Source organism: Misgurnus anguillicaudatus, chromosome 7 (assembly GCF_027580225.2).
Source record: "Misgurnus anguillicaudatus chromosome 7, ASM2758022v2, whole genome shotgun sequence".
NCBI lineage: Eukaryota > Metazoa > Chordata > Actinopteri > Cypriniformes > Cobitidae > Misgurnus > Misgurnus anguillicaudatus.
The window spans coordinates 30,295,704-30,306,268 of NC_073343.2; the positions used below are offsets into that span (position 1 = coordinate 30,295,704).

Sequence of the window (10,565 nt, forward strand, 5' to 3'; positions counted from 1 at the left end):
GGCCAACCGTAGATGACAACAACACAAAACAAAACAAATTACAAAGCCTCAATATGCCCCTGGAAAGTATTGATTACTGCATGGATCTCATCTTTAGATTATTATTTAAGTGTGTGATGTTTTTCCAACACCTCCAGGAGGAACCAGACTAAAAAGCTTGTTGAATTTACAACATTTTTATTATTATTATTTTTAATTTTATTAGGGTCTAGGGAAAAAAACAAGCTTAATGACTACATTGCTCTCATCATGTGTCCAAAAGTTGCAGCCTTTACTCTATATGCAATCCTGTATACATGCAAGAATGGCGTAGATTTTCTACCGGTTGGTGCTCCGCACAACGTCACGCAACGCTTAGGTTGCTTAGCAACAGTAAATGCTACAGGAGAGCCCAAGTGGCCGCACTGTATGTGCGATTTTAGACGCAAAATGTCCCATATTCAGCTTATTCATCAAAGCATTGTAGATGTTACATTTCGCGAGATCCACCAATCAGAGAGGCTCCCGAATTTCAAAAGGGTTTTTGAATCAAATTAATTGAGCATATCTGGCATTTTTCTGTGGGATTCCACGGGATCAGCGCCCTTGCTTGTATAAGCAATCCAAGGGGCTGATCCAAAATTCAAACACATCCATCCACAGTTATTATAGATCTATTTTCTTGGGGCAAGTAGTTTTGGGGGCTTCTGTTATGAAAATTTACGGTAACACTTTACTTGAAGTGGTGTTCATAAGACTGACATGACACGTGCTATGAACATGAAGGAGATTTTATGCACGTTGAAGAGAACTGTCATTAAGTGTCATTTGTTCAATTGACATTTTTTGAGATGTCTTTGTTATGACAACTTGAAATTAACCAAAACATCATAAATTGTCATGACAACTTGACATTACAGAGAAAACATAACTGACCACTTTTTTACCAGTGATACAAATCGAATTTGTCATTAAAATGTCATTAAGTGTTAATACTCTGTCATATAGTTTAAAAACAGCATCATGAATATTTTTCTTGACCTCAACTACAGTGGTAAAAATATCATTTGTCATTAAAATGTCATTAAGTGTTAATACTCTGTCATATAGTTTAACTCTTTCCCCGCCATTGACGAGTTATCTCGTCAATTAAGAGAAAACGCTTCCCGCCAATGAGGAGAATTTCCGTCTTTCCGCAATACCGCTATTATCAACTTATACAACCCGAAAGTAACACCTCACATGAAAGAGAAAGACCTCCGTGTATGTTTTAAGGATCGCTCTGCATCTGATCTCTATCAAAAGTCCTTCACAAAAAATGGAATTATCTCAGCTTTTTGCTCAAAATTTGGTGTTTTTGAATAAACCTACCTTTATTTAAGAGGTGATAAGAGAACTGATGAAGGTAGGATGAAACAGGGTTTTTTGTTTGAAAGCAGAAGGTCTGTTCTTTCATTTGATATATTGTATGTTTAGATATTTAAAGAGGAACAGTTTCTGGAAGGCATAAACTTTTGTAAAAATCATGAAAAATGCTGGCGCTGGCTGGCAACTTTTAAAAAAAAATGCTGGCAGTGAAAGAGTTAATAACAGCATCATGAATATTTTTCTTGACCTCAACTACAGTGGTAAAAATATAATTTGTCATTTAAATGTCATTAAGTGTTAGTACACTCTTAAAACGAATGTGTTAAATTAACACATCTTGTGTCTAATTAAGGACAACACATCAAGTGTTACCAAATTTACTATGGTTTTACTACAAATAAAACTTAGGTTACCACAAAATAAATCATGGCTTTGCTACAGTAGTTTTACCATGGTTTTTGTAGTTAAAATAAAGTATTTTGTGCCACAGAAAATATTATGGTAAAAAAGTGCATCTCGACTGGACTAACTAAATTTAGACAACATATTTTCTCCACAGCGTTTTAGATAAACACAACATCATTGAGCGGACGAAAGATCAAATATACGAATAACATTTTTTGAAAAGCTGCATTCTAAATCCATTTGGCTGAATGGGTATGACACTTTTGCATCCATCCAACTCTGTAAAAGATTATTTTCACTCAGTGACTGTAATTCCTTTGAATTTGACTCTCGAGTGAAGTCAGCCTCAGCACTGTGGCCTTTCATCTCATGCCACTGTATATATTCACCAACCCAATGTGTAAGGTGTCTCCAAAATGTGCTTTAGAGCATCTGAATTATTATTAGCATACTTTTACAAACAAGGCAACGCAAGTGGGTGGAAGGCAGAAGACGTGCGCACAAACATTGAAACCAAAAGAGAGCATTACTATGTGCTCTACAAACCTTCAGAAAAAACTTGTGATGAATTTTAAAAACTCTCTTGCACGCTCACATGTTCACCTCATTGTTTACCATCACATTTCCTCTACGCTAGATGCTACAGTTACACAGTGATGTGTTGGATATAAGGCTGTCCTGCAGAGAAACTGGAACCCGCAGCCATAATGGGCCGTTTGTGGGAAACTGATTGGCGTATCCAGTGAGCGTTATCGGGTGTGGGTGCCCAGTCTGAGACGTGCATTTTCTTGAGTTAATGGTCTTGCAGCACCCATCTTTCGGCCCGTCGCCTGTCTAATTGCTGCTTATGTCAGTGGAGGCTGCATCCAACCAGAGGGGAACGGCCAAATGAGACATACATCAAATGTGGACCGGAGTCCGTGATGAGGAAGATGAAGGCTTGTTGTTTACTCATTACCTACATATCGTGTGTGTGTGGTGGAGCCAGTGGGACAGAGACCTTCATACATCAAAACCAAGACCCGTCTCACATTCACACACACATCATTAGTGCCACGAGAATGGTATAAATGAGGCCCACACACTCAGCATCTAATGGTTTGTGTCTGGGGGCAATTCTTTTAGCTATGTCATATAAAAAATAGCACAGTGACAGTAAAAGAAGGTCCTAAAAACTCTACAATTAAACCACAATGACCAGGGCCGCCTTAACCTAATGTGAGGCCCTGGGGCTGAGAGGTTTTGTAGGCCCCCCATACCCTCGATTTATAGTCTAATTTTTTTTTTTTAAGTGTAATATTTAGGTAATCTACATTACAAAATGCATTAGTTTCTTTCGAGACATACAACAGTGAGTTTTCCCTCTTTGACCCAGAAAACACAATAATATCATTATTAACATATCTACTACTTGAGCATAAACACAAGACACTTTATTTAACAACCACACACAGCAACTTGTGGTGATAATAAAACCGAAATGTGTGAAAGTATATATGTTTATAAGCTTTATGTTTATATAGGTTTTGCAATATACAAATTTGCAGAAAATTCATTGCCACTCACTAACCAAATGCTCAGCACAGTTTTAAGCATATAATAAGTTAAAGTTAGTTTTAAAGTGAAAATGCATTAATGATAACAAAAGATAAGTCTTTATAGACAAAATCTTATTTTTTAAACAGTTATTTATTTTGTAGGCTATTGAAGATATAGTATGCATTGTATTTAGTATGCATACATAAACGAACAAGCATGAATATGCACAAAACAGACAGGGAACATACCTGTGTAAGATCTTTAGATAAGGAGATTATAAATATGAATGGTGCTATCAGGGGATGATCATTTGAGATGGTCTTGTCGCTCTTTACTTTAAGCCTTGCACCTTTACCGTTGCATGTCGATTTTCTAATCTAAACCAACAGATGTGTGTACTGTGAGCTAACGTCGCGCCAAACTACATCGCTCCAGCTGCGCACGCGTCACTGATATAAACGCGAGTAAACTTAAACTTTATAACAACTAACAGCATTATGTGCGGGAACTCTTTTCTTTATTTGGCGGCAGAGTTTGTTGCGCACGCTTGGAGAGACTTCTGCATGCCAGAGACTCAGCTGCACGTCACAAGCACAGAGAAAGCGAGCACGCGCGCGAAAGAGAGAGAGAGAGACCTGCACCTCACTGGTGCTTATTATGAAATTTCAGCAATTACTCTTTCATTTGTTGGCGGATTATTTCCCGTTTCTCTGTCACACTCAGTCTAACGTGCAGGAATGTCAAGTTGACAACGCGCACTTAAAGTGTATGTTGCAGGTTAACCACCACTGTCGATTAATGGGTACATAAATCACTCAAGATATGTGTATAATTTTTAAAATGTCTCAAAAATGGTCTTAAAGACCACTTTTTTTACGTTTTTGGTATTAACGGTTTTTTTAACGCAATTCTGCGATGACGTCACGTTGGGGAGAAGTTGAGAAAGACTCAGCCAGAGCCATCCCAACAAACATGAGACGTCCAAAGGACGTTCAGATTATGTCCATATCGGGTCGGTCGGTCCAGAACCTAATCTGCACCTAATCTGCACGTCTAAACGACGTGCAGATCCAGTACAGTATTTGGACGTCTGACTACGACGTCTTTTGGACGTTGATATGCAGTTCAATATTTGAGGGTCCGTTCTTGGACGTCATTTAAACGTTCAAAACAGGTTCGGAAAAAATATATAAAAACTTATGCAATAAAAACGACATATGAGTTCTGATTCAAACAATGTAACATTACGTTGTTGTTTTTTTTAGTGAAAAAAATGTTATATTTTTATGAATCACAACGCGTGCCAAAATCTACTGCATTTCTTTTGTGTAATTTGCAAATTAAACCAAATTCAAGTGTGATTTACAAAAATAATCAACATTGCAATTTTAAGTTTAACCACAAGGGTGTGTAAAAGCTTAGGTGGCGAGGTGGCGCGTGATCTTTTTTGCACGTGATCAACAGACGTAATTAAGCGAGCCCCAGCCGTAAACGTACTCAACGGATTCAACCTGCTGTGAACAGGTAAGTTATGTTTATCCATTCCAAACAGTGTGTGTTTATTTTGTTTTGTGTACTTATTTTATTGTCAAAAATATTTTTGTTAGAAAACGTCGAGTTTTTCGAGAATTGTTTTCGATAAACGGATGACAGAATTTGACACCGCGGACATTCCGTAGGCTATTTTCAGACTTGGTTAGTTGTTATTAACGAACTGATGCCTTGGTTAGGTGTTATTAACTGACTGTTAATATGTTCGCGTATTAAATATTTTTCAGTGAGTTATTTAAGACCGTCTTGGGGAACTCGTTTATCTCTTTCAGTCCGAGGGGAACTCGTTCCTTAATAACAGCCATATGAAAGTAAATACACGGTCGTAAAATTGACTTTTTCTTCCCACACAAAAAATGACATCCGTCCTTTTATAATATTAACCATTTGAATGCATTTTTAATGATTTTGTCTAAGTGACATGCTTAAAAGTGGGCTTCTATGGTAAAAGTTCACCTGTCAATCAAAGAGCTCAGTTCAATACAAGCGCACAGGCACTGTAGACAGTCAGACAAAGAAGTGATTAAGTAAGGAAACTAACATGATGATAACTTGATAATGACCCCCTTTGCCTAGCAATCTATTCATAAAATTAAGAGCCTTTATTAACCTTTGGATTTGAAACAAAATAGAATAATTGTCTTTTCTGTCATGTTCTTAACATACTGTTTAGTCAATAAAGATCAATGAAAACTGAATGCATATTAATTTACAAAGGCATTTGCAATATATTTGACTTCTTTTTCTCCTTTCTGTTTTTGTAAACAGGACCTACATACACTCCAAAGGCTCTTTTCAGAGCCATTTTACCAAGCATATTTGTACAGTAAGTATTTGTTTTGATTAACCTCAAAGAAAACAAAATAAATTTTAACTATTCTGACGTATGTAATATCTTGCTCTTTTTCAATTATGTTTCAGTTGTGCCAGTTTACCTTCAGTAGTGCCAGTTTTCCTGAGGTAATTTAAGATCTTTTTAATTAACCATTTTGTTCAATTTCATGTAAAGGTCCCGTTTTCCGGATCCCATATTCCAAACTTTAGTTACCATGTAATGTTGCTGTTAGAGCATAAATAATACCTGCAAAATGATAAAGGTATATTTTCTCTAATACAGTTCACCTTTCAAAGCCTTCAGTGACCTGCCGGTTTGTACTACAGCCCCCTACTTCCCGGTTGAATGATGTCAATATTAGAGGTGTTTTTTCCTAACCTGCATCCACAGGAATATATCAGTTGCCAGCTAAGCTCAAATGCAGTGTTGCCAGAGTTGATGGTTTCTTCCCCAAAAACTGTCCAAAACCCGCCCAAATGCACAAAAAATGCCCAAAACATTTAATCAACATTTTGATTCAATTTGATCAGCATTTAGTTCTTTAACTACAACAGTTAATACACTATACTATATATAGTTAGCAATTAAACACCAGCAGCTACAGAATCACAATAGTAAAATGACAACATAACTCGTTTACATATACAGCTATGCCCCTCACCACATGCAAAATGCACATTTACAGTGTATATTTAAATTGTTTTGGGATAATACAAATATCTAATTCGTTATTAATAAATTCAACAATGTCTGATTTTATCTATTTATATTATTAATAATAATATACCTGTATTTTACTCCTTATAAACAGGTGTGTGAGTGAGAGCTAGATATTGTATAGGCTAACTTTTAACGTTAAATGCACAACAATAATTGGCTGTATGTTAAAATGCAAGGATGCTGAAAAGCACTATGAACATCTGAACCTTTCAGAACTATGTAGCCTACGAATCATTTTGATTTGTTGATTCTTTGTTATTTATAGGGGCGGTTTTCCGGACAGGGATTAGACAGAGCTGTCCAAACTGAAAACAACTTGCAGTGACATCTTAAAACACATCAGTGCTCTTTGTTTTGGTCCAAATTCACACAAGTAGGGGTGGTTTCCCGAACGGGTATTATTTAATGCCGGGATGAGCCCTTAGTATAATTAGGAATTATAACTAGTTTTCGACAAGCATGCCTTACTAAAAACATTACTGGTGTCCATTTTGAGGCTAAACAAAGGACACTAATGTATTTTAAGATATATCAGTGCAAGTTGTTTTCAGTTTGGACAGCTCTTACATTTATTTTAGTCTAGGACTAATCTAATCCCTGTCCGGGAAACTGTCCGTAATGTTTTTAGTAGGTAATGTTTGTTGAGACTGGTTGTGTTTCCTAATTGAGCTGGGGCCTAGTCTTAGCTTAGGCTGATCCCTGTCTGGGAAACCACCCCATAATGTCCCATGTTTAAGACTGCATATCTATACACACGCATGTAATAACTTTCACCTATTTGCTTGTCTTGATTATTGGCATCCTAAGATATTTTATAACTGCCTGGCACATTCTTGGAGTTTGACTTTAATAATAACATAATTCTCAACATTTGGTAATGACTGTACTGTAATATTGTGTGTCAACAATTGCAAATAACATATTAATGTTCTTTCTTTAATTTATTAGATTTTACCTCGTTCTCCACTGCCTCCAGTAATTCCTGGTTTTAAGGTTAGTCATTTTTTTTTTGTTTTCAGTGGCATTCGTCTCAACCCTGACTTCCTAAGTAGTCTAAATTTGAATACAAAAATCTGGGCTTGATTTGGTTTTTCTGAAGGTGTTTAAAAGATTTACTGTTTTTGATCCTCTGTGTCTAAACGACGCTACAATGTGAATAAGACAAGTTACAATTTTTTAATAGTTTAATTTGTCGAAAAAAGAAATGCATCCAATATTAATGTGAAAATAATGTACATGTACAAATCCCCGGTTCTAGAGAACAAACGTGCATACTTTCTTAAGCACACACAAACACACAAGTGTGATTGTAACATAGTTTTTTTTTTTTTACAGATGTTATATATACATCAGGGTTCTCCAAATCTTACCCTGGAGGGCCGGAGCACTGCAGAGTTTAGGTCCAACGCTGATCAAACACACCTGAGCAAGCTAATCAAGGTCTTCATGATCACTAGAAAATCACAGGTGGGTAAGTTTGATTAGGGTTGGACATAGACTCTGTAGTGTTCCTTACCTCCGGGATGAGATTTGGGGAACCCTGATATACATAGTCATCATTCAGTTATTATTAAAGAGCCACACAGATCCAAAATCGAAACTGACCTGTATTGCAGTGTGTCATGTAGCTGTCCATCAATGTAAACAATGTGCAAAGTAGTTGAACCAAAAAGTGCACGATTAATAAAGTTATTGGCTTCTGAAGTACGGAGTCGACTCTGACTCACTGAAACGAGTCGTCAGGCAGGAGAATCAGTCCATATAACATTTTCCACGTCACACGAGATACTAATCTCCGCCTACAGCCTTGCCTGCGGGAGAAATGAAAACTATGACCTGCCCACAGCTAGTTAGTGTGTAAACATCATGCTGTGTTTTCAGTTTGTGCTCTTTTCACTACCAAAGGAGACATTTTCAAGGAGGGTGTACTAAATGTTTGGCTGTGAAGAATCTGTGGTTAAAATTAGGGGTCGACCGATTATCAATCTGGCCGATTATAGACGTCGATATTAAGCATTTTGCTGACTATCGACATCGGACATTTTAAAAGCCTATTTGCCGATAATGTAATTTGATTTTGAAATGCACTATTTCGGCTCTGACGCAGCCATGGATTTAGTGAGAGCCGTCAGAACACGGAACAGGGCACTCTTCAGTTGCCTACAGCAATGCCCGCCTACCGCCCATCTGATTTGTTAGGAGTCATGAGTCCGACCAATCAGCGCAGGAGGCTGAAGACACCGCAGAAAGCGCTTGCTAACTCGAGCTGCTTTGCAATGATTTCGTTTTGTGAGTTGACACTGCAATACAAAAGTTTAGCACGCGTTTCAGGCCGTTGACCGAGCTGGCATTTGCACGTCATTGTAAGTCATGTCATTTTAAAAATACAAGCCACTTTAAAGCATAAAGAACTTGACCACTTTTGTCTTCACTCAGTGTGCTCTTATGCACGCGCACACAGCCGCCTGCTTGCAACAAGTAACAGATCAAGTTATTTTTTGCGACTTATTTATTACACAGAAATGTTCATATACACACGGGTATGCTTAAATGCCTGTCTTGAGGACATATATACTTAAGGAATAGGCTGTTGAACCAACTAATTGTGCATATGATATGGTATTAATGTTATAGTTTTATGAAAACATTTGTAGTCTTTTTAAAAATATACAGAATGAAGCTATGAAGGCAATTACATTAATTACACCTATTACATAATACAAATTGTTTAGTTAATCATTATATCCATATGATTAGGGATGCTCCGATCAGGATTTTTTCAGCCGATACAAATTACCAATCTGTTATCTTCGCGATCGGCCGATACCAATTCCAATTTTTAGCTGATATGCAAGCTATTTGATGACTGTAACTGTTACATTTTTTTCTAGATAAAGTAATACCACAGATGTTGCCTTTGTTATATTACTTACAGTAATTGGGTATATTATTGTTTTAATAGAGAATCAAATAAATTAGTACTCTTCTCCAAAGAGATATTTAATATCTCTTTAAAAACTTTGTCTCCTAAGAGTACTGAAAATAAAACACTTCACAGTCTTTACTGTACGTATTAAATATACACACATTCTCATGAAGTATAACAGTTCCTTAGTCAAGAGCAGAGAGTGATTGTATTGAGAGATGAATTATGATACTGTAGCATTAAGACGTGAGAGAGATCGCTCTGTTCACGTGCACTGATTGATGACAGGCTGCTGTGTGTGCGTGCGGCGGCTAAATGCAGACAAGAGCAGCTGTGAGGAAAATGATTATTACAGGTATTACAGTAAAATACACTGAAAATAAACAAGACATAGACGTGCTGCCAGTACTGTAAAAATACAGGGAAATTGTTAACAGATGATAAATCATGAGGTGAAATTTTACACCTAGAGGACAGTTGGTACAGTGCTGCAAAAGCTATGAAGTAAGGGTGTACAAAGGATTTAAACCTTGCTGTTTTCTTATAACATGTATGTGTACTTGGTGTATGACTACAGGCTGCTTTTGCATATTTATATTTTTTGTCTTTCCATTTTTACAGGTGGAGTAATGGAGTAAAGTTGCAACGGAGCAGCTGATAAGAAAACATGCTTAAGACCATCTTAAACGTGCACCATCAAGAAAGGGAGGGGTACACAATAAAAAAACATTTTAACATTACTTTTTGAATAGATGCACTTTTAATTTTTTTTTAAAGTATATATATTGTTTATTTATGTTGTTTTTAAATGTTATAATTGTATTGTTTTTATTTGTTGTATTTACCTTTTATGGATTTGTGCACACACAAACACACACACACACACAACCACATTTATACAAAATAAGTTTTGAATAAATACGTTTAATGGAGTGCAAAGTGTGAGTCTTTATTTAGCTAAATGATGTCTAAAATGAGTCTGCAGTTGACGTTATAAGACGTTGAAAATATGTCCACAATGACCACATTTCAACTAAATTTGGACCTTAAAAAGACGTCCTATGGACGTCATTATTGGACGTCCAAAAGACGTCAGAAAAAGACGTCGGAAAACCTTTCATTCTGCACCCTGATGGGGACGTCTTTTCAACGTCTTTATTGGACGTCCAAAAGACGTCAGAAAAAGACGTCGGAAAACCTTTCATTCTGCACCCTGAGGGGGACGTCTTTTCAACGTCTGAC

General features: G+C 36.7%; 1 long non-coding RNA gene across 3 annotated transcripts; it reads left to right on the forward strand.

The window, feature by feature from the left end:
• Positions 1 to 4,251: 4,251 nt before the first annotated feature.
• On the forward strand, positions 4,252 to 10,255 carry LOC129428192 (uncharacterized). 3 transcript variants are annotated; one of them, XR_012370596.1, is made up of 5 exons: positions 4,252 to 5,668; positions 5,764 to 5,802; positions 7,346 to 7,390; positions 7,733 to 7,868; positions 9,945 to 10,255. It is a non-coding gene; the product is annotated as an uncharacterized lncRNA (long non-coding RNA). The 3 variants fall into 3 exon arrangements; XR_012370595.1 differs by having other exon boundaries at positions 7,733 to 7,864; XR_012370597.1 differs by lacking the exon at positions 7,733 to 7,868.
• Positions 10,256 to 10,565: the final 310 nt, after the last annotated feature.